Source organism: Amia ocellicauda (assembly GCF_036373705.1).
Source record: "Amia ocellicauda isolate fAmiCal2 chromosome 11 unlocalized genomic scaffold, fAmiCal2.hap1 SUPER_11_unloc_2, whole genome shotgun sequence".
Taxonomy (NCBI): Eukaryota; Metazoa; Chordata; class Actinopteri; order Amiiformes; family Amiidae; genus Amia; species Amia ocellicauda.
Genome location: NW_027102660.1, coordinates 57358 through 81281, shown reverse-complemented (window position 1 = coordinate 81281; position 23924 = coordinate 57358). Strand labels below are relative to the sequence as shown.

At 43.2% G+C, this 23924-nt stretch overlaps 1 non-coding gene across 1 annotated transcript; it reads left to right on the top strand.

The window, feature by feature from the left end:
* Positions 1–1038: 1038 nt before the first annotated feature.
* trnav-aac (transfer RNA valine (anticodon AAC)) lies at positions 1039–1111 on the top strand. The gene has a single exon. It is a non-coding gene; the product is annotated as a tRNA-Val (tRNA).
* The last annotated feature ends 22813 nt before the right edge of the window (positions 1112–23924 follow it).

The window sequence follows — 23924 nt, the reverse complement described above, 5'->3', positions numbered from 1 at the left end:
GCGCGTTTTATCAGCCTGCTTCGATGGGAGGCATTCGAAACGCCAGGACGGGTCGTTTTCCGTAGTGTAGTGGCTATCACGTTTGCCTCACACGCGAAAGGTCCCCGGTTCGAAACCGGGCGGAAACAACCCGCGGTGCACGCGTGCCAGTGCCATGTTACCCGTCGCCATCTCTCTGCTCCAAGGCCGGCCGTCGTTTTCTCTTCCTCGGAGTGGCAAGAAATCCTGACCTTGAGAACAAACGATCGCAGAAGGGTAGCTTTGCGAGGCGCTGGAACTCACACTTTTAAAATCGATACATGTTGTAGCTGTTACAATACGACCGTAGCAGGATCAGCGACATTGCTGTTACTCTTATGTAGTCGAAGGCGCAGTATAGCTCTGATAGTCTGGTGGTGACGGAGGACCTCCAGCCGTTTGAACAAGCCATTCAGCATCACCTTGTTGGGCTAAGTGCAGGCACTGTCAGAGCGCAGGGCGACCTGCCTTTGATAGAGTTTCCTAAGTGTCCCGAAATCGGTGCACTCAGAGCGTCCGTCCGTCGACAGGTTGAAATTGTAAACGCTGGTGTAGCCACTTTTAATTGAAATATGATGATGATGATGATGATGTTGTTGTTCTTGTTCTTGTTGTTGTTGTTGTTCTTGTTTTTCTTGTTGTCGTCGTGGTCGCCGTCATTATTATTGTTAAAGTAAAGCAGTAGTTAGATTTGTTGCTACCGTAAGGTGTAGAAGGCACAATAGCTTTGTGATTGTCTGATGGTGGCACAAGACGAGCAGCAGCTGTTTGAACAAGCCATTGAACATCACCTTGTTGGGGTAAGTGTAAGTCTTGTCATAGCTCAGGGCGTTCTTCCTTTGAAAGAGTTTCCAAAGTGTCCTGATGTGCCCTTTAGCAATGCCAAACAGGTCAGTGAAAATGGCATCCTTTCGCCGCACTTCAGACGCCATCTCACAGCCTAGCCGACCTGAAACACCTGAGCCCGTTTTACCAGCAGGCTTTAACGGTAACCATTTGAAGCAAGAGGCAGCGGTGTCGGTTTCCGTAGTGTAGCGGTTATCACGTTCGCCTAACGCGCGAAAGGTCCCCGGTTCGAAACCGGGCGGAAACAGCCTACTGTGGGCTGGCCCTTTTCGTCATTCTTGCCCTCGTGGTTCCCCGGAGGCGGTGGGTGTCTTTTCTTCATTGGAGTGCCCGCAATCGATGCACTCAGAGCGTCCGTCCGTCGACAGGTTGAAATTGTAAACGCTGGTGTAGCCACTTTTAATTAAAATCTGATGATGATGATGATGATGATGTTGTTGTTGTTGTTCTTGTTGTTGTTGTTCTTGTTGTCATCGTGGTCGCCGTCATTATTATTGTTAAAGTAAAGCAGTAGTTAGATTTGTTGCTACCGTAAGGTGTAGAAGACAACAGTTGGTATGGCGTGTGATATCAAAACATTCAGAATACTTTTAACCTATATAATTTATAAGCTTTGTAAAATAAACCCAAATATATCTTTTGCGGGGATAAACGCTGTTCTGAGTAGTTTGTGACTTGTTTAATACCAAACATAGCATCGCTATAAAAAAAAAAAAAAAATCACTGTAAAAGCGCTAGTTATTTTTGATCTTTATAGTTATTTTCTAGGCTCAGGTTGTTTTTTAGTGCTTATAAAGGCCTGAAATATTCTTAGTGGTGGTTGACTATAGGTCTTGATGTTTAAAAATGTTTTTTTGAGAGACCAAAAGGTTCTAATAAAAGTTTAGAGTAGAGAGGAGAGAGATCGTCTCCATCTTGGTTTCTATTTGAAATTTGATGCAGTGTCATTTTATTGGTTGGTTTTGATATGTTAATTGGTAACAGGGCGGCACAAAGGCCAGACCAGAACAATGCCTTACAAGCAGATCCGGCATGTGGCCATCAGTATAAGTATGAAGGTCTGGTCTTCAGCTCGACAGACTCATACTGACCTTTCGATTTAAGACTAAAGATCAACAATGTCCGGAAACAACATCAGCGATTCGATTTAAACGAGTTTTTAGGCAAGTCTTCAGATTCTTTTCATTGACTCAGAGCGTGTTGTGTGCATGTATTGTAAATAAGGCTATAACATCTGTTTTAAGTTCTGTAAAATAATTTTTCAGCCAGTCAACAGGAGTTAATTCCCAACGCTGAGGAGATCATCTGGAACAACGACGGTAAGATTTTTGTGTTTGCGCTCATGGGTTCTTATGCATGGGTGTGTGTGGTTTGAAGCGGCTCATTAGAGTTATGAAAACGTTTTAATATATATTAATGCCGGTCTCTTTAATTACACAGAAACTATCGAAAGGCCTGTGATTAATGTCTCCAAGGATCGACCAAGAGAAGTGGTTGTCCCTAGACAGGCTGTCTGCCGACCGGGTAAGAACTAAACCCCTGTTTGTTTGTATAACGTTTCTGTAAGATGTTTGAGTCCAGTTTTGTTAATTTTAAAAAATTATCCTGTCTAACAGTATTAAGAAACGTGGTTCGAGACAACGAAAGGCCTTCCACATCGAGGGCTTGTTTCGTTTTACCTTCGAGAACCGTAACCTTTCAAGAATCTGAAAGGCCGTCAGCCCCGGTATCTGATAGCTGTGAGTATATATCTGCAGCCTGTAAGAGGTTAAAGCTTTTTATAAAGCGGTGTGGTTAAAGGTTAAACATGTCTCTTACCTTCACAGCGGTGCAAAAAGCTAAACCAGCCGAAAAACATAAGAAACGATTATTCTGTGGAGGTAAGTAAGATCTTTCAAACTTTAATGTTTTTAAAAGGGCTTTGTTTGCCCGTTGAGGGCTAATATTTAAGCGATGGGTGACCGTTTCCTGTAGGGCGGGGGGTTCTGGGAAAGATCTTTAGAAGTCCGGACAGGTCTAGGCTTGTTTCTGGGGAACGTGTTTAGAAATGACCGATTGCCGTACCGTCTGGTTAGGAAGTAAAGCCGTCCGAAAGGGTTTAGTAAGTTGTTTGGCTTATCTCCCGCTATTATACTTCTGTTTTAAAGTGGTTGTAGGAAAAGGCTTGAAGGTGTTCATTGTATTTAATATTTAAACAGATCGTGAAAACGTTTGTGAAACAGGAAGTCCCGGGATCAGGAAGCGTTTACACTTGGAAGGTTCGTTTAAAAATGAAATGTTGTTGTGTGTGTGTGTGTTTTATTAACAATATTACAGTTTTTAAAGAAACATTTAAGAAACAGTTTATTTACAGCGGCTTCTCTGTTTTAAATTTATTATCAAGTCCTAATAAATATATTGTCTGTAAATAATAAGGCGTTGTAGTGAATGTCTAAGGCTATTTTCAAAGGTCTAAAAAAGCTAAAGGTTTTGAATGTCCTGGACATGTTGTTTTAAGTTTGATTTCTGTCGCCGTTTAAAGATGTAAATGTAATGTATATTTTTATTCTTCCCAAGACTCTTGGGATAGTCATTCTGTGAATGAGCTATTGAGGACAATTACCCCGTCTAAGTGGGATCAAACATCTTTCCCGGTGAGATCACCGAGAGGATCCCCCACGATGGTCTTGGAGACCCCCCAACATCTACTCAGGCCACAGCCTTCTGGGGGTAATTCAACACCCCAGATTCAGCCCGCCGCATTGTCGGGCGGAACAAATACAGGCATCCAACAACCTCAGGGGTCGCCGTCAGTCAGGGCTGACACACCACCCAACGACGGCCTAGTTTCAACATCGTCCCCCCAGACCCGTTTCTTGGCTACCGAAACGCGAAACAGTAACCCCGCGCTTGGCCAGGGTGTCACCGCAAAGGCCTTCTTGGTCTCCGTCCATGAGTATACACTCGCTCCCTGCCTCCTTCGACCGAGATTTACCGGAGCGACCATCCTTTGAAGCTGAGCCAGGCCACCAGCCCCCGGAGCTACTTCCTGAAGGTCGGCATGAGTTGCTACATACTTTGTTACAAAATCAAAGACTTGTGTTAGTGGGGCAAAACCTGGTGATAGAGAGCCAAAACACCCTTATTAATACCCTTACTAACGAATTGTACCGTATTTAATGTTTTAATAGACACAAAACGCCTTACTATTGTGGGTTGTTGGAAAAATAAAAAATAAATTAAAAAATGTCCTGACTTGGTAAAAGAACTCACAAACTAAAGGATTATGAACAAGCTAGGGCCCCAAAAAGACCTTCCCGAGAGAACATCCCCGGCCCTGTTGTGAACTCCTCTGATGTCCCAATGAACCTATTACTATTACAAATGATAAATGATTTAAATAACCCCCAATTACCACCGATAGAATGTGAATTAACAGACTTACCTGTGAACCCCGACCTGTTACAGATGGTCAATGATCTAAATAACCACCTCCCACCGGTAGCGCTTATAGAGGTTCACCCCCTAGTTCACCCCGATTTGTTTGAAATGGTGGAGTCTTTGGAGGAGCTACCCCGACCAAATTCTGCCCCTATTATAAATGATTTGAAACAATTAGAACACAGGATGGCGGCAGAAGCAGCCATCACTATAGAGGAGGGTCTTGACATTAACCGGTTGGATATCTTTGAAGGACTTTTACAGGCTTTAAATGAGCCTCCTCAAAAAGGGGGTTTTGTAGATGTCAGCAGTGGGGGTGTTCGGAATGTGGAGGGTTCTGAGACTGATAAGGCTGTGGAGGACATGCTCTGTGAGAATGTAGGGGGTGAAGGCTTTGTTCAAAATGATGATGTGTCCAAGAGTACCAGTGATCCCGTGATTATAGATAGACCGGCCTATAACAATTTTGAAATGATTCAGTGTTTTAATTTTGCAGAACTTTTAAATTGTGACAATTATGCAGAAATATTTGTCAACATACACGAGGCTTTGCAGAAAATGCTTGAACAGGTTGCTGAAAGGGTCAGACCTCGAGATGTTGTACAGTTAGAACTCAGAGGGGATGATTTGTTTAGCAACCTATCTGTAATGCTGAGTGGAGATAATTTAGATGTCTGGCTAAAATCGAAGCGTTATTGCAAAGTAACGCAGCCATCTTAGCTGATGAAAGTCTGTCTCTGGTAATGAATGTGGTTCGTAACCCTGAGGGTGGGGCGCTTAGAAGACTGTCGAAATGCTTGAAGAACGACATAATTAGGACCAAGCTCAGGCAATTAGTGGTGAGTTCCAGTGGGGACAATAAGCTCTGTTTTGCTTACAGTTTAATAAAACTACTCACCCCCGACATGCCTGAACCCCAAGCTCTGCAAGAGGCTTTAACGCTTCATCAGAGGGCTGGCTTAAACTCTCAACAGAGGGTTGCCTTTTCAGACATCACCAAGTTGCAGGAACATAACTGTAAACCCCGCCAAGAGACAAATGTCCAAACTGATTTTAAACAGTCTGTGGGGTAAGTTTGGGGAAAGAAATTACCGTCTAAACACAACCTTGATTAAAACCCCTGAACAGTTTATAGAATTTATGTTTTCCAAACAACATGCAGTATCACACTTTCAATTCTTAAATGACCACGTGGCACAGGTCCAGTGGAGGGCCCCTAAAGATTTCCCCACCAAACAGGGGAACGTTAATGTTTTCATAGCGGTTTTTACCACGGCTTACGCCCGGCTTGAACTGTACAACTTAATGGATCAGTTGCAGGAACGCACACTCTATCATGATTCTGACTCTGTAATCTTTGTCACCAGGCCAGGGGATTGGGTCCCTCCCCTCGGGGACTACCTTGGGGAGTTAACGAGCGAACTAGATCCTCAGGACCACATAGTGGAGTTTGTTTCAGGGGGTCCTAAGACGCATACAGAACGGCTGCGGGTAAGACCTGTATGAAAGTTAAGGGTTTCACTCTGAACCATTGTAACAACAAGCTCATTAACATCAAGTCTCTGACGACCCTGGTAGAAAGTTTTGTAACCGAGAAAGACGCGCCTCCTCGTGAGATTATTACAGCCGGAAATCAGATCTATCGCAATAAAAAGGAGTACACGTTGGAAAATAGATCACTAAACAAACGGTTCAGGGTGGTGTACAATAAAGGAGTGTTGAAGACTGATTATACCACTCTGCCTTATGGATATTAGCGGTGGTTTTGATAACAGACTTCAACACCCTTTCTCCTGTATTATAGCTGGTCCCTCCAATTCGGGGAAGAGCTATCTTATAAGGAACATCATAGAAGATGTGGACGCAACCGTGTCCCAAGCTCTTGACAACATAGTGTGGTGTTACTCTTGCTGGCAACCTCTCTACGATGATTTGGCTTCGAAAAAAAATAATCTGAAATTTGTGCAAGGTCTCCCCGCCTCGTTGTAAGACGATGACTTGTTCCCGCCCGGTCAAACTAACCTAGTGATCCTTGATGACCTGATGGAGCAGGCCGGTGACAACAGTGAAGTGGAAAAAGCTTTCACAAAGTACACTCATCATAGGAATTTAAGTATTCTTTATTTAGTTCAAAATCTATTTTTTCAAGGTAAAAAAAGCCGCACTATTAATTTAAATGCCAATTATATAATTATTTTTAAAAACCCCAGAGATAAACTACAGGTCACCGTCTTGGCTCGTCAAATGTACCCTAACCAGACCAAGTTCTTTTTGGAGGCATTTGAGGATGCCACCAAAAAACCCTACGGGTACTTGATTGCGGACTTAAAAGCACAAACCCCAGAAGACTTTCGCCTCAGAACAGGTTTGTGCCCGCCCGATTGGCCGGCAGTGTATGTGCTAAAGAAAAGGAAATAAATAAGAATGTCTGTTCGGATTAAAAGAAATCTGCCACTTTTGCAAATGTTATTTGAGGGGAGCCTGCGCCATAGGAAAGCTGTGCTGGCAGGGGCCCCCTCGGATTTGATCGAGACCATGTGTGAAATAGCTTTTAACATCTTACACGGTAATATACCCCTAACCCCTTCTTAACATTCTAAACTCAAAAAACAAAAAGCGGTTATCAAGATCATCGCTAATAAGAAGTATTCTATTAAAAGAAAAAGAAAGAAGATTAATCAAACCAGGGGTTTTATAGGACCGCTGTTGAGCATAGCCGTGCCTTTCCTAACCAGTCTTCTAGCTTCCAGAGTGGGTTAATAATGGAATATGCTCAGAAAATGTTTTTGATCCCTCAGGAGCAGCTTGAGAAACTGAGAAAAAATGTTGTCGGGCAAGAGCCCATTAGACAAACAGCCGAAAACAACCTGGACTCTGAAATGAAAGCTATACAGGCCAGGGCCGATTTAAATCAGTATTCCAAAGCCCAGTTGTATACCAACACGTTACAGCGTTACCTCCGTCTGGTTAGACAGGGTGAAAAAGATCAAAACATTTTAACTTTAACCATGGCCTCTCAAGAAAATGGTTCTGGGGCTGATGCGGGGGGTACGGTTGATAAAGATGTTGCGGTGACCGAACCTGTTGAGAGTTCAGAGGGAGATGTTGTAACGGATGTTTTGAGAAACATGCCGGCCAGAAGCAGGAGACATGCAGAATATATCCTGCGCAAAATGGTTCAGAAACCGCGGGTAACGGCTTGGAATGAACAGGGTGAATTTGTTTTTAAAGGACAACTGATCAAAGGTTCACACATGTTTGATTTGTTGAAGAGTGTCAATAGCACTAATAAGGTACCCGAGAGTCGCCGACCTGTAGGCTGGAATGCTTTCCTACAGGCGATGGCCTGTCTGAACATGCCCCAATCCACAGTTCCTAACCAGGAAACGCGACAAAAAATCCATCTGTGTAAAGAGGTGTAGCCTGATCTGACTCCGATATCTCATTACTCTGACCGTGCTTAGCGACCATCCTCAGGATCTATCCATCGTTGGGAAGCTTATTAATCTCATGTTTTTATTTGTCTCCCCTGTAAATAATGACCCGACAAACAATTTTTTATTTATTTTTTTTTATTTTCAAATGTTGTACATTTATTTATAACATAACCCCTGCTTTGTATAAGAATTGTTTTGAATAAAAACAAAACTAATGATTCAAAGGCTGTTTTCATTATTTTTTCACCTTAACACGCATGACATCTTTTAAAATCCTCACAAGAACACCCCATCTGTATACATGACTGGCTAGGGTCGTAAGTCATTGTGTTATAAGGGGGGTCCACAGTGTACTGACAAACTCTGCCACTTTTTTATCATTTTGGCCTAAATCCTCACTGTACAAGGCCATAATATCGGGGTATGACCTTCCTTTAGATCTATGATATAAGAAAAACACACAGTGCTGACCACAAGTGAAGGTCTGAAGACTTTGTACTTGACGACCGCTGTAAATGGTTTCTTGACAGTTGTTGAGCAGAAAGTTATTGATCTTCCGAGGGAAAGGTCTGAAATCCGGGGGGTTTCCATAGGAATCAAAAAATTCACCACGGTGGTCCTCCCTTAGATAAATAGCCAGCCAATGTTCTCCGGGCATATTTTTAGGGTGTGTGTTGATTATGTACATTGCAGGTAAATTCTTGATCTTAAATTTAGGTAGCTGATCGCAGGCGTAGACTCCTTGAAACAGTTTCCGTGAGCCGGCCAGGGCATTCATGATGTGGTTGAGCTCTCTGGTGTTCATTTTAATAATAATCATACAGAACGTTTCTCCTCCGATTCACCTCAATAATGTTGTCAAACACAGCATACACGACCATATTTACAGTGCGTGGTAGAGGCTGCTTGAAACGCATCTCCAAACGCATATTGCCCGTCTTCATCAGTGAAAAATGTTGTCCACACTCTTCGTCAGGGGTCAGGTTGAAACCGTACAGGGTGTAACCGCTGCAGTATTCCCGGCGATCGATCAGCAGAGTTTGATCCTTGAGATGGCGACCCGTAGCCAGTACTACACTGTAATATTCACGAACCGCATTGCCGTTTTCAAAGTCAGGTTGAAAAGGTCTGGATGGAACCTGCACACCATCGACGTACAACGCTATAAATTCCGCGTTATAATGTTAAAAGTTAAAAAGGTTCTTGTTGTAAACCCCGGTAAATGCATCATTATCCACGAGACCAATAATAACCTGTTTTGGGAGCTGTCCTAGAAACAGATTTTCCTGGTTCATCACCCGTGTCCCTGCAGGGATACTGTGGACTTTCATATAGACTCTTTCGATCGGGTACTTAACGCCTGCGCGTGTCCTAGTTTAACCGCCGGGGAGACGGACACTTTTTTCACAAACAGCGAGGCCGATAATATGGTCAGTTTATATTTTTCAGTATCAGGGGTCATCAGATAAAAAGCACTTTTACTACGGATCATTTTAATTTTAATGTCTACCCCGTTGAGCATGAGTTTTTCTTGGAAAAATATGTCTGCATTGATATGCCCCATTAGCTCAAAGGTCCTCCCTTCTGTTGAAGAGGCCGTTCTTTTTTGCAAACCCTTATTGAGTCCCTCTGGATCCTTGTCGTCCATAGCTTCCGGGTTGTCTTTGAAGAAAAGGCCGGGGCTGAACTGTTTGCTTAGGGTCTCCTCACTATAATTAAGTTTACACTCCATCATGGCTCTATAGGGGTAAGTATTGCTGCTTTGACTAATGAGCCGATCTCCCAGGGTCACATCCACCTGTGAAAACATGGTGGCCACCGGGTAATTGATGACCCCAGCGTTGGCCGTCTTCTCGATTGCATCGCCATCCTCATTAGTCACTTTACAGTTCATTAAAATAAATGTGTTTTTCAAATCATTATAATCCTCGCCATTGCCAGCTATAAAAAACTCCAGAGGGGCCATGTCTGAAATTGCAGAAAGAGGGGGAATCTCTACATATATGCTCTTATCTATACTCGTTTGAGTGTATGGAACTGTAAACAGATCCAGTTCTGATTTGACGCATTCTTCCAATAGACTGTGGACAAAAGACATGTTTAAAAGATATATCCTGAGGCTCTATTTTTCTTTCTTTGAGACTTTCTTTTTGCAGGTTTTTTCTTGTGCTGCTTCCTTCTCCGAGTGTTTCCACGATATGTTGGAGAATGAGAGATTCTTCGTTTTCTGTTAGCCACGGATCATCGTCGCCCTGGTGGACACATGCTGTTTCTTCTTTTACCCCCCCTCCTCGCCATTACCATGAGACCCGAACCCTCCTGATGCTCATGGCTAGCTGCCCGGTTCATAACATTGGTGAACACGTCACTAACAATATTTTTAGCCGCTGATTTCAAGTGGGGTCTGGCTATAGCAAAGCCTCTCTTAAGCAGGGGTACGGCCATTCTAAAGAGACCACGAAAGAGTCCTCCTAGACCGGCGCCATACATTGTGGGGGCTCCTACAAAACCGGGCAAGCCGTTCCATCTTGCATCTTGTAATAATCCACATTGGCGCTAGGATCTACATAACCCCTCGAGGTAGCCATTTTAATAATGTACACACTGTTTCAGGGGTCGAAAATGTAGTTTGACAACTTAACTTTACCGAAGCGGAAGGGTACGTTGATATTCTGATCCGATTTGACTTCGATCGTGATGTTGTCAAAGTGGGTCTTTGAGACTGGTACGTAGTGTGGCTTGTCATAAGTAATTGTGACCATGTCATTGCTTTTACCTTTAATAAGTACATTTCTCAAAAGGGGGACATAACTATCCCCGACCCTCTGGTGGGTTATGATATCCGTATACACATAAAGAGTGTAAAAGCCGCCCCACCACTTCTGAGAACCTGCTCTCTGTGTCAGAATAGAACCCTAATATACGCCCCAGTTGGCCGCTGGTTTGAATGCTAATACCTGGTTTTGACACCTTGTACACTCTGTTTTTAATAGGGTTGTAATATAGCTTGATGTTGGGGGTGCCTTCTGAGAACTGTTTATGCATCTCATCTAATATTTTATCCACATTGTCATAATAACCTCCTTGTATCGTGAATGTCCATTGACTCTTTTTAACATCATCAAAAATGGCGAAGGTGGCATCCTTATCTTGTAAAACAGCCCAAGTGTAAGGATACTGTATTTCCGCCAACCCCACTTCCCACGACCCTCTTAGATCTATAGATTTTCCAAATTGTACCGTGTAACTGGATATTTCATTTTTAGGGTATATATCGAGAGAGGCGTTACTGGGTAGAGTCACGTAGAAGCCTCCTGATTCCATCTTGAGTATCGAGAGTAATGCCCCCAACACACCCGCGGGCATGTTGTTATAAGGATTGAATATCGCAAACCTGTTGTTCCGGGACCCAACTATTGAACTTTTCAGGCCATCCAAGCCATTTCACCAACACATATTTTTTCCGGTTCTGGGTTTTTTCAGCTAATATCTTTTCAACTCTGTATACACTGTCTTTACCCACAATAATTTTTTGTAACTCGGCTTCGTAAAACGTTCCTTCTATATCCTCCCCGTCATAGTCTTTTAACCGGTACACGGGGGGGGCTCTAGCCAACTGTTCGGTAACTGTAAAATATTCGTCAGAAAATGTTTGTTCATAACCTTTGGCAAAAGTACTCCTTAGCTTTGAAACGCGAACCACATCACCGATGTTGAACTTATAAGTAGTTTTTCCCTTCTTAATAAATGGTCCGTATAATTTTGTATAGACCTGAAAAGAATTACTTTGATCAACATCTATAGACTTCATTTTAATACTGGTGTGATACCCTTGGTTGTAAGCATCAATAAAATCCTGAACTTTATCAAAATACTTGAACGTGTTGACCGCTGTAAAATATCTCCACATTTTGGTCTTTATGGTGCGGTTAAACCTCTCCACTACCGATGCTTTAAGCTCATTTCCGGTGGTGAAATGATGTATTTTGTGTCTCTTCAGTAGATTCTGAAATTCTCTGTTGAGAAACTCTTTTCCTTAATCAGTCTGCAGTTTTTTAGGACATCGACCCTGGGACAATATATCCTCAAAGACCCTCGTCACCGCTCAACCTGTTTTATTATGTAGAATTCGAGCCCAGGCATATTTTGATTAAACATCGATACACATCAACATCAATTTGTGACCATTGTTATGTTTTGATAAATTTGACATATCGACTAGATCCATTTGCCATTGTGAGTCTATGTCAGTTGCATATACGCGGTTTCTTTTAAAGTTAATCCTGAGAGGTTTATGTAAGGTATAGGCGTCTTGTTCCCGTAACCATTCTGAAACAACCACATCATTAACCTTCACTCCGGCCTCAGCGAGTCCTCTTTGAAAACCCTTCTTACCCGCCAAACCCCCAATCTTGGCTGGGTTGTAGTATAGTTCCTGCATTTGGGGAGCTTGCCGAGTCATTCTGTCAAATAACCACACAGACCCACACTATGCGCAAAGTTTTTTACAAGGTTTTTTATTCAACTTCAGGAGAGCAGATACCCCTTTTTAGACATTTGAGAAAAGTATAACATACACAACAATTTTTTCTACGGTCCAGACAAAAAGAAATCAGATGATTGGTTACTTGATCTATATCAACAAATATACCTGTTTCTTTATCTTGTAGGCACACACCTCAGTTACATATGTAAATAAACAACAATATGACCTATTTTAAAATTAAACAGAGGTGTATTAAACATGCTCAGTAAAAGGTCATACAGATGTTGATGAAATGGCCTAATATCATTCTTGGCCCCCTTGAGCGCTTCATCCCAGTGTTCGTACCCCCCGATCTTTGTTACAGCAGCCATTAACTTTTCCAGGTTTGAAAGTTGATCCTCATCGATGGTTAAATCTGTAGAGAAAAGGCTCGCGTTGGCTACTTTTCTGTCAAGCACATGGTGTAATAGCGCTCTCAGGTTAGCTGCAGAGTGTTGATGACAGAACCAGTTGCAGAAGCAGTCCAGAACATTCCCCATGTTCAAAGTCCCTTAGTTCAGGTCAGAGTCTGAATCAGTGGCGTAGATGTCGAATTCTTCGTCGCTGTCCCCAGCTTTAACTTCTTTACGGAAGAAATAAGCTTTTAGCTTGCCAGCGGTTTTTCTACTCGGCTCATCCAGGTCATTGAGCAGCTGCCCAAGTTTCTCTATTATAAACGGCTCCTTTTTCAGCTCCAGCAAAATCTCATCTATGATTTTCTGGACTTGTCCCGCAGTGACATGTATGTGGGAGTAAGACAGCGCCTTGATTAGTGCCGGTTTCAGCCACGGTTTGTTCAGTCTTCTGTAAAACACGTTGAAATAGAACAGGAAATAGTAACGGTCTGGTTCAAACAAACAACTGTGTCTCAACTGACTGGGGTGATTCACTTCACACCCCCGACAGACTTCTTTCAGAGCTCGGTCGATGAGAGCACTCAGAATATACACCAGGGTGCTTTTAACCACTCTGCTTACTTGGTCACATACCCCGGGCATAAATCCTTCGTCTTCATCACGCCCCCGGGACTGTCCGATGCTCATTGGTTCGCCTGGTGGTTTGTGGGGTGTTTCTACATCCATTGGACTGACCCCCTCCTGAGACGCACAGACGGTAGACAGTTCGGCAAAATCGAGGCCCTCCATGAGCTCCAGAGGCTGGGGATCCCCGAGACTCATTTGGACATCCATCGCACCGCATGTTGTTTCGTCCTGAGGGACCGGGGTCTGAGGTCTTGGAGAGTAACCGCAGTCAAAGGGTTCCAGAGTGTATACAAAATCTGGGGAATAGAACCAGGGGTGATCCCGGGTTTGAAGAGGCCTGTAGAGCCTGTCGACGTCCGCAGCTTTCGGGTAAGACATTCTCTTTAATTTTAAACCATGAATGAATTGTTGCACCTTTTATCCTATCTCTTCACTACGTCATGACACACCGCCCTCTTAGAAGAGAGTAGCCCCTGAGCCGTCAGACCCCCCTCCAAAACCCCACACGTCGTCTGTTTTATCATCGTCGTCGTCATTCAAGGGGGATATATAATCCATAATCCAGCATATTCTCCTTCTAACCAAATCCAGTTGCGAACATTTGGTCAAGATGTCAAAACCATCATTTATACAGTTTATGACCTCTTTCAAGAACGGCCAGTCCACGGCGTCAAACATCATTTCAGTAACCTGTTTTTCTGGATCCTCTTGCCCTTGAGCAATGCAAAATAGGTCAGTGAAATTAGAAACCTTTATCTCACAGGCTGGCCCACGGGAAACGCCTGTGCGCGTTTTACCAGCCTGCTTCGATGGGAGCCATTCGAAACGCCAGGACGGGTCGGTTTTACCAGCAGTCTCCAACGGTAACCGTTCTAAGCAAGAGGTGACGGTGTCAGTTTCCGAAGTGTAGCGGTTATCACGTTCGCCTAACGCACGAAAGATCCCCGGTTTGAAACCGGGCGGAAAGAGCCTGCTGTGGGCCGGCCCTTTTCGTCCTGCTTACCCTCGTGGTTCCCCGGAGGCGGTAGGTGGCTTTTCTTCATTGGAGTTCCCGAAATTGGTGGACTCAGAGCGTCCGTCCGTCGACAGGTTGAAATTGTAAACGCTGGTGTAGCCACTTTTAATTAAAATCTGATGATGATGTTATTGTTGTTGTTGTTGTTCTTGTTGTCGTCGTGGTCGCCGTCATTATTATTGTTAAAGTAAAGCTACCGTAAGGTGTAGAAGGCACAATAGCTCTGTGATTGTCTGATGGTGGCACAAGACAAGCAGCAGCTGTTTGAACAAGCCATTGAGCATCACCTTGTTGGGGTAAGTGTAAGTCTTGTCATAGCTCAGGGCGTTCTTCCTTTGAAAGAGTTTCCAAAGTGTCCTGATGTGCCCTTGAGCAATGCAAAATAGGTCAGTGAAAATAGAAACCTTTATCTCACAGGCTGGCCCACGGGAAACGCCTGTGTGCGTTTTACCAGCCGGATTCGATGGGAGCCATTCGAAACACCAGGACGGGTTGGTTTCCGTAGTGTAGTGGCTATGATGTTTGCCTCACACGCGAAAGGTCCCCGGTTCAAAACCGGGCGGAAACAACCCACGGTGCACGCGTGCCAGTGCCGTGTTACCCGTCCTCATCTCTCTGCCCCATGGCCGGCCGTCGTTTTCTCTTCCTCGGAGTGGCAAGAAATCCTGACCTTGAGAACAAACGATCGCAGAAGGGTAGCTTTGCGAGGCGCAGGAACTGACACTTTTAAAATCGATACATGTTGTTGCTGTGACAATACGACCGTAGCAGGATCGGCGACATTGCTGTTACTCTTATGAGTAGATAGTTGGTTTTTTTGGGTGCGGCCTATTTTGTTATGACGTATGCCCTAAGCTTATTAATATTCCTACGTCATAATTGGGGGGCGTGATTCTAGGTAGAGTTATTTCCTTAATTATTCCTACGTCATATCCGTCAGAAAGTGTACACCCATAAAACCCTGAACAACAAGGCCGCCCATAACCTGTTGTTCTTGTTGTTCTTGTTGGTCAACTGTAGAGTGTGAATGGGTCGGCTCTTCCTGTAGTGGTTGGGGGTCTTTTTTAAATATACATGTAATGGTTTAGTAAATCTAAACCGTTATAAGATCAACAAGTTCTGTTGTCTGTAATGGTCCCAGGTCTTAACAATGCCAGTTTTGAATAGTGCGTTTATCATATTCACACTGTCTCTGTCTGTCTCTCTCTCTCTCTCGCCCAATCATTTTATAAGATCAACAAGTTCTGTTGTCTGTTATGATCCCAGGTCCTAACAATGCCTGTTTTGCATAGGGTACTTATGTTATCCACACTGTATCTGGCTCTGTCTCTCCCCTCAAATTTAATTAAAAATAAAATTAAAAAAGAGGGTGTGTGTGTGGGTGTTTGTGTGTATAGGTTAATTGTGTTTGTAAAAAAAAAAAAAAAAAAGCTGTGGTTATATTTTATCTCTCACATAATGTGTTCAGTCGTTTTACTTAAATACATTCTAGGGTCTTAAAGCTCAAAAGAGTTAGACTTAAGATAAGGATATGCTTTTAAGGTATTTTAGCAGTCTCAATCCCTGATGATAAGGAATCGTTTAAAAAATAAAAACAACTGATCACTCAATGCTAAATAGATCACAACACTCAAGGCTAAATCACTCACACCATGGGGGGCGGGTGTGGGCTCAGACAACAGTAGGTATGGCGTGTGGTATCAAAACATTCAGAATACTTTTAACCTATATAATTTATAAGCTTTGTAAAATAAACCCAAATATCTCTTTTGCGGGGATAAACGCTGTTCTGAGTAGTTTGTGACTTGTTTATTACCAAACAAAGCATCGCTATTAAAAAAAAAAAAAATCACTGTAAAAGCGCTAGTTATTTTAGATCTTTATAGTTATTTTCTTGGCTCAGGTTGTTTTTTAGCGCTTATAAAGGCCTGAAATATTCTTAGTGGTTGTTGACTATAGGTCTTGATGCTTAAAAATGTTTTTTTGAGAGACCAAAAGGTTCTAATAAAAGTTTAGAGTAGAGAGGAGAGAGATCGTCTCCATCTTGGTTTCTATTTGAAATTTGATGCAGTGTCATTTTATTGGTTGGTTTTGATATGTTAATTGGTAACAGGGCGGCACAAAGGCCAGACCAGAACAATGCCTTACAAGCAGATCCGGCATGTGGCCATCAGTATAAGTATGAAGGTCTGGTCTTCAGCTCGACAGACTCATACTGACCTTTCGATTTAAGACTAAAGATCAACAATGTCCGGAAACAACATCAGCGACTTCGATTTAAACGAGTTTTTAGGCAAGTCTTCAGATTATTTTCATTGACTCAGAGCGTGTTGTGTGCATGTATTGTAAATAAGGCTATAACATCTGTTTTAAGTTCTGTAAAATTATTTTTCAGCCAGTCAACAGCAGTTATTTCCCAACGCTGAGGAGATAATCTGGAACAACGACGGTAAGATTTTTGTGTTTGCGCTCATGGGTTCTTATGTATGGGTGTGTGTGGTTTTGAAGAGGCTCATTAGAGTTATGAAAACGTTTTAATATATATTAATGCCGGTCTCTTTAATTACACAGATACTATCGAAAGGCCTGTGATTAATGTCTCCGAGGATCGACCAAGAGAAGTGGTTGTCCCTAGACAGGCTGTCTGCCGACCGGGTAAGAACTAAACCCCTGTTTGTTTGTATAACGTTTCTGTAAGATGTTTGAGTCCAGTTTTGTTAATTTAAAAAAATTATCCTGTCTAACAGTATTAAGAAACGTGGTTCGAGACAACGAAAGGCCTTCCACATCGAGGGCTTGTTTCGTTTTACCTACGAGAACAGTCACCTTTCAAGAATCTGAAAGGCCGTCAGCCCCGGTATCTGATAGCTGTGAGTATATATCTGCAGCCTGTAAGAGGTTAAAGCTTTTTATAAAGCGGTGTGGTTAAAGGTTAAACATGTCTCTTACCTTCACAGCGGTGCAAAAAGCTAAACCAGCCGAAAAACATAAGAAACGATTATTCTGTGGAGGTAAGTAAGATCTTTCAAACTTTAATGTTTTTAAAAGGGCTTTGTTTGCCCGTTGAGGGCTAATATTTAAGCCATGGGTGACCGTTTCCTGTAGGGCGGGGGCTTCTGGGAAAGATCTTTAGAAGTCCGGACAGGTCTAGGCTTGTTTCTGGGGAACGTGTTTAGAAATGACCGATTGCCGTACCATCTGGTTAGGAAGTAAAGCCGTCTGAAAGGGTTTAGTAAGTTGTTTGGCTTATCTCCCGCTATTATACTTCTGTTTTAAAGTGGTTGTAGGAAAAGGCTTGAAGGTGTTCATTGTATTTAATATTTAAACAGATCGTGAAAACGTTTGTGAAACAGGAAGTCCCGGGATCAGGAAGCGTTTACACTTGGAAGGTTCGTTTAAAAATGAAATGTTGTTGTGTGTGTGTGTGTTTTATTAACAATATTACAGTTTTTAAAGAAACATTTAAGAAACAGTTTATTTACAGCGGCTTCTCTCTTTTACATTTATTATCAAGTCCTAATAAATATATTGTCTGTAAATAATAAGGTGTTGTAGTGAATGTCTAAGGCTATTTTCAAAGGTCTAAAAAAGCTAAAGGTTTTGAATGTCCTGGACATGTTGTTTTAAGTTTGATTTCTGTCGCCGTTTAAAGATGTAAATGTAATGTATATTTTTATTCTTCCCAAGACTCTTGGGATAGTCATTCTGTGGATGAGCTATTGAGGACAATTACCCCGTCTAAGTGGGATCAAACATCTTCCCCGGTGAGATCACCGAGAGGATCCCCCACGGTGGTCTTGGAGACCCCCCAACATCTACTCAGGCCACAGCCTTCTGGGGGTAATTCAACACCCCAGATTCAGCCCGCCGCATTGTCGGGCGGAACAAATACAGGCATCCAACAACCTCAGGGGTCGCCGTCAGTCAGGGCTGACACACCACCCAACGACGGCCTGGTTTCAACATCGTCCCCCCAGACCCGTTTCTTGGCTACAGAAACGCGGAACAGTACCCCGCGCTTGGCCAGGGTGTCACCGCAAAGGCCTTCTTGGTCTCCGTCCATGAGTATACGCTCGCTCCCTGCCTCCTTCGACCGAGATTTACCGGAGCGACCATCCTTTGAAGCTGAGCCAGGCCACCAGCCCCCGGAGCTACTTCCTGAAGGTCGGCATGAGTTGCTACATACTTTGTTACAAAATCAAAGACTTGTGTTACTGGGGCAAAACCTGGTGATAGAGAGCCAAAACACCCTTATTAATACCCTTACTAACGAATTGTACCGTATTTAATGTTTTAATAGACACAAAACGCCTTACTATTGTGGGTTGTTGGAAAAATAAAAAATAAATTAAAAAATGTCCTGACTTGGTAAAAGAACTCACAAACTAAAGGATTATGAACAAGCTAGGGCCCCAAAAAGACCTTCCCGAGAGAACATCCCCGGCCCTGTTGTGAACTCCTCTGATGTCCCAATGAACCTGGAACTATTACAAATGATAAATGATTTAAATAACCCCCAATTACCACCGATAGAATGTGAATTAACACACTTACCGGTGAACCCCGACCTGTTACAGATGGTCAATGATCTAAATAACCACCTCCCACCGGTAGCGCTTATAGAGGTTCACCCCCTAGTTCACCCCGATTTGTTTGAAATGGTGGAGGCTTTGGAGGAGCTACCCCGACCAAATTCTGCCCCTATTATAAATGATTTGAGACAATTAGAACACAGGATGGCGGCAGAAGCAGCCATCACTATAGAGGAGGGTCTTGACATTAACCGGTTGGATATCTTTGAAGGACTTTTACAGGCTTTAAATGAGCCTCCTCAAAAAGGGGGTTTTGTAGATGTCAGCAGTGGGGGTGTTCGGAATGTGGAGGGTTCTGAGACTGATAAGGCTGTGGAGGACATGCTCTGTGAGAATGTAGGGGGTGAAGGCTTGGTTCAAAATGATGATGTGTCCAAGAGTACCAGTGATCCCGTGATTATAGATAGACCGGCCTATAACAATTTTGAAATGATTCAGCGTTTTACTTTTGCAGAACTTTTAAATTGTGACAATTATGCAGAAATATTTGTCAACATACACGAGGCCTTGCAGAAAATGCTTGAACAGGTTCAGACCTCGAGATGTTGTACAGTTAGAACTCAGAGGGGATGCTTTGTTTAGCAACCTATCTGCAATGCTGAGTGGAGATAATTTAGATGTCTGGCTAAAATCGAAGCGTTATTGCAAAGTAACGCAGCCATCTTAGCTGATGAAAGTCTGTCTCTGGTAATGAATGTGGTTCGTAACCCTGAGGGTGGGGCGCTTAGAAGACTGTCGAAATGCTTGAAGAACGACATAATTAGGACCAAGCTCAGGCAATTAGTGGTGAGTTCCAGTGGGGACAATAAGCTCTGTTTTGCTTACAGTTTAATAAAACTACTCACCCCCGACATGCCTGAACCCCAAGCTCTGCAAGAGGCTTTAATGCTTCATCAGAGGGCCGGCTTAAACTCTCAACAGATGGTTGCCTTTTCAGACATTACCAAGTTTGAGGAGTTGTTGTCTTTAAAAATTGTTGTGTGGTACCGTTGTGAGGTAAAGGAAGTATTTGTTAAATTTCAGACACATCCTGAAACCCATACACAGACACTGTTTCTCTTCCTAGGTGATAGACATTAATTTGGAATAAAGAGTTTGACGGCTTTTTTGGGTTGTTCGTATGTTTGTCATTGGTGTTATAAGGCCTTCAATGATAAGCTTAAGCACCGCTGTGACGGTTACTGTAACGTCTGTTTCAATCCGCAATGTCGTAAGGGTTTGGCCCCTACCATCCAATGTAAAGATTGCTTAAGGATTTGTCTCTCAACGTTCTGTTTTTCCGAGCATAAGGTACAGAGGGCCGCTGCTGAGGGGGTTAAAAAACTGAGTTATTGTGATCAAACTAAATATTGCCCGCAGTGTTGCCTCCAGTACCATTTTCATGAGGTTAAACCACACAAATGTCTGGAGCCGAGATGCAGGATCTGTAATGCTGATTTAACCTCGGGGTCCGAACACCAGTGCTTTATTCAGCCGGTTAAAAAGGAGCCGCCGCACAACCGGTATGTCTTTTTTGCTTTTGAATGCCGGCAAGAAAACGGGGTCCACGTTGCTAATTATATACACTGTATTGACATGTTGGATCGTGAGTGGTCAGCTAGCGGTGAGAGTTGTGTCAGGGATTTCTTTACGCGGTATCGCGGTCCAAAATACCTCAATTACACATTTATTGCCCACAATGCTAAGGGTTATGATTCTTACATTTTGATGAAGTATCTGGTGGAAAATGGGGTGACCCCAAAAATAATAGCTCAGGGTAGCAAGATCATGTGTTTCACCGACGAAGCTTTCAACTAACGTTACATAGACTCGTTAAATTTCCTCCCCATGAAATTGAGCGCTTTGCCTAAGGCTCTGGGTTTTGAGGCTCAGAAGAAAGGTTGGTTCTGCCATTTTTTTAATACTAAGGACACTCAAAATTATCGAGGGTCCTACCCGCCCGCCTCTTATTATGGGGTTGATACTATGATGTCTCATGAGAGGGAGGAATTCTTTAAATGGTACAATACGGTTAAGTGAGGTGTTTTTGATTTCCGAGAAGAGATGGCCGCTTATTGTAAAAATGATGTGGTGATCCTTAAAGAAGCCTGTGTGCGTTTCTGCGCCGAGGTTATCAACACATCGGGTCTCGACCCTTTGCAAAGTGTGACCATAGTGTCTCTCTGCATGAAAATGTATCGGTCCAATTTCTTGCAGAGAAACACTATAGCGGTCACCACTTCTGACAACTATCGTGCTAGACAAAATAACTTTTCGACTGTCTCCATACAGTGGCTGGAATACCTGAGTGCCCGGGATAACATATTCATCAGACATGCTTTAAATCAAGGGGAAGTCAAAATGGGGCCTTACTACTTAGACGGTTTTAGCGACGTGTTCGGGCGGCGTACCGCTTATGAGTTTGCTGGTTGTATTTACCATGGCTGTCCTCAGTGCTTCGACCCAAACACCTTTAACCCCGAATCACAAAAACTCTGCGGTGATATCTACTATGATTTCCAGGAACGAATTGAAACTTTAAAAAACACCTATGGTTTGAACGTGCTGGTGATTTGGGAACACGAGTGGACGACCCTGAAGCAACAGGATGCGGGGGTACAATGGTTTATGGAAACCTTGGACTTTCCTGAATGTCTAGAGCCCCGGGATGCGTTATTTGGGGGTCGTACCAATGCCCTCTGTTTACATTATGAGGTAAAGGAGGGTGAGAGAGTAGATTACTATGATTTCACCAGTCTGTACCCTTATGTCAACAAGACCAAAATGTACCCGGTGGGGCGTCCAACCATTGTTTATCGTGACTTTCTCGAAATCGGACATTACTTTAGTTTGATCAAAGTCACCATGTACCCTCCTCGCGAGCTGTTCTTACCCGTGTTGCCTTACAGGTGTTCAGGAAAATTGATGTTCCCTCTGTGTAGAACGTGTGTGGAAACTGAAAATCAAACTACCTCTTGTCTGCACAGTGATGAAGAGAGAGCGCTGACGGGTGTCTGGTGTAGCATTGAGCTTGACAAGGCGGTGGAGAAAGGTTACAGAGTCGGTAAGGTGTATGAGGTTTGGCATTTTTCTGAAAAAACTGATACTCTTTTTGCTGATTACATTATGACCCATCTGAAAGGGAAACAGGAGGCATCGGGCTATCCCTCATGGTGTGTTGACTCCGCGGCCAAAGAGCGATACGTTCAGCAATATTTTGAAAAGGAAGGGATCCGTCTAGAGCCGGGGAACATAACTGTAAACCCCGCCAAGAGACAAATGTCCAAACTGATTTTAAACAGTCTGTGGGGTAAGTTTGGGGAAAGAAATTACCGTCTAAACACAACCTTGATTAAAACCCCTGAACTGTTCATAGAATTTATGTTTTCCAAACAACATGCAGTATCACACTTTCAATTCTTAAATGACCACGTGGCACAGGTCCAGTGGAGGGCCCCTAAAGATTTCCCCACCAAACAGGGGAACGTTAATGTTTTCATAGCGGATTTTACCTCGGCTTACGCCCGGCTTGAACTGTACAACTTAATGGATCAGTTGCAGGAACGCACGCTCTATCATGATACTGACTCTGTAATCTTTGTCACCAGGCCAGGGGATTGGGTCCCTCCCCTCGGGGACTACCTTGGGGAGTTAACGAGCGAACTAGATCCTCAGGACCACATAGTGGAGTTTGTTTCAGGGGGTCCTAAGACTTACGCATACAGAACGGCTGCGGGTAAGACCTGTATGAAAGTTAAGGGTTTCACTCTGAACCATTGTAACAACAAGCTCATTAACATCAAGTCTCTGACGACCCTGGTAGAAAGTTTTGTAACCGAGAAAGACGCGCCTCCTCGTGAGATTATTACAGCCGGAAATCAGATCTATCGCAATAAAAAGGGGTACACGTTGGAAAATAGATCACTAAACAAACGGTTCAGGGTGGTGTACAATAAAAGAGTGTTGAAGACTGATTATACCACTCTGCCTTATGGATATTAGCGGTGGTTTTGAAAACAGACTTCAACACCCTTTCTCCTGTATTATAGCCGGTCCCTCCAATTCGGGGAAGAGCTATCTTATAAAGAACATCATAGAAGATGTGGACGCAACCGTGTCCCAAGCTCTTGACAACATAGTGTGGTGTTTCTCTTGCTGGCAACCTCTCTACGATGATTTGGCTTCGAAAAAAAATAATCTGAAATTTGTGCAAGGTCTCCCCGCCTCGTTGTGTGGCGATGACTTGTTCCCGCCCGGTAATACTAACCTAGTGATCCTTGATGACCTGATGGAGCAGGCCGGTGACAACAGTGAAGTGGAAAAAGCTTTCACAAAGTACACTCATCATAGGAATTTAAGTATTATTTATTTAGTTCAAAATCTATTTTTTCAAGGTAAAAAAAGCCGCACTATTAATTTATATGCCAATTATATAATTCTTTTTAAAAACCCCAGAGATAAACTACAGGTCACCGTCTTGGCTCGTCAAATGTACCCTAACCAGACCAAGTTCTTTTTGGAGGCATTTGAGGATGCCACCAAAAAACCCTACGGGTACTTGATTGCGGAATTAAATGCACAAACCCCAGAAGACTTTCGCCTAAGAACAGGTTTGTGCCCGCACGATTGGCCGGCAGTCTATGTGCTAAAGAAAAGGAAATAAATAAGAATGTCTGTTCGGATTAAAAGAAATCTGCCGCTTTTGCAAATGTTATTTGAGAGGAGCCCGCGCCATAGGAAAGCTGTGCTGGCAGGGGCCCCCTCGGATTTGATCGAGTCCCTGTGTGAAATAGCTTTTAACATCTTACGCGGTAATATACCCCTAACCCCTTCTCAACATTCTAAACTCAAAAAACAAAAAGCGGTTATCAAGATCATCGCTAATAAGAAGTATTCTATTAAAAGAAAAAGAAAGAAGATTAATCAAACCGGGGGTTTTATAGGACCGCTGTTGAGCATAGCCGTGCCTTTCCTAACCAGTCTTCTAGCTTCCAGAGTGGGTTAATAATGGAATATGCTCAGAAAATGTTTTTGATCCCTCAGGAGCAGCTTGAGAAACTGAGAAAAAATGTTGTCGGGCCAGAGCCCATTAGACAAACGGCCGAAAAC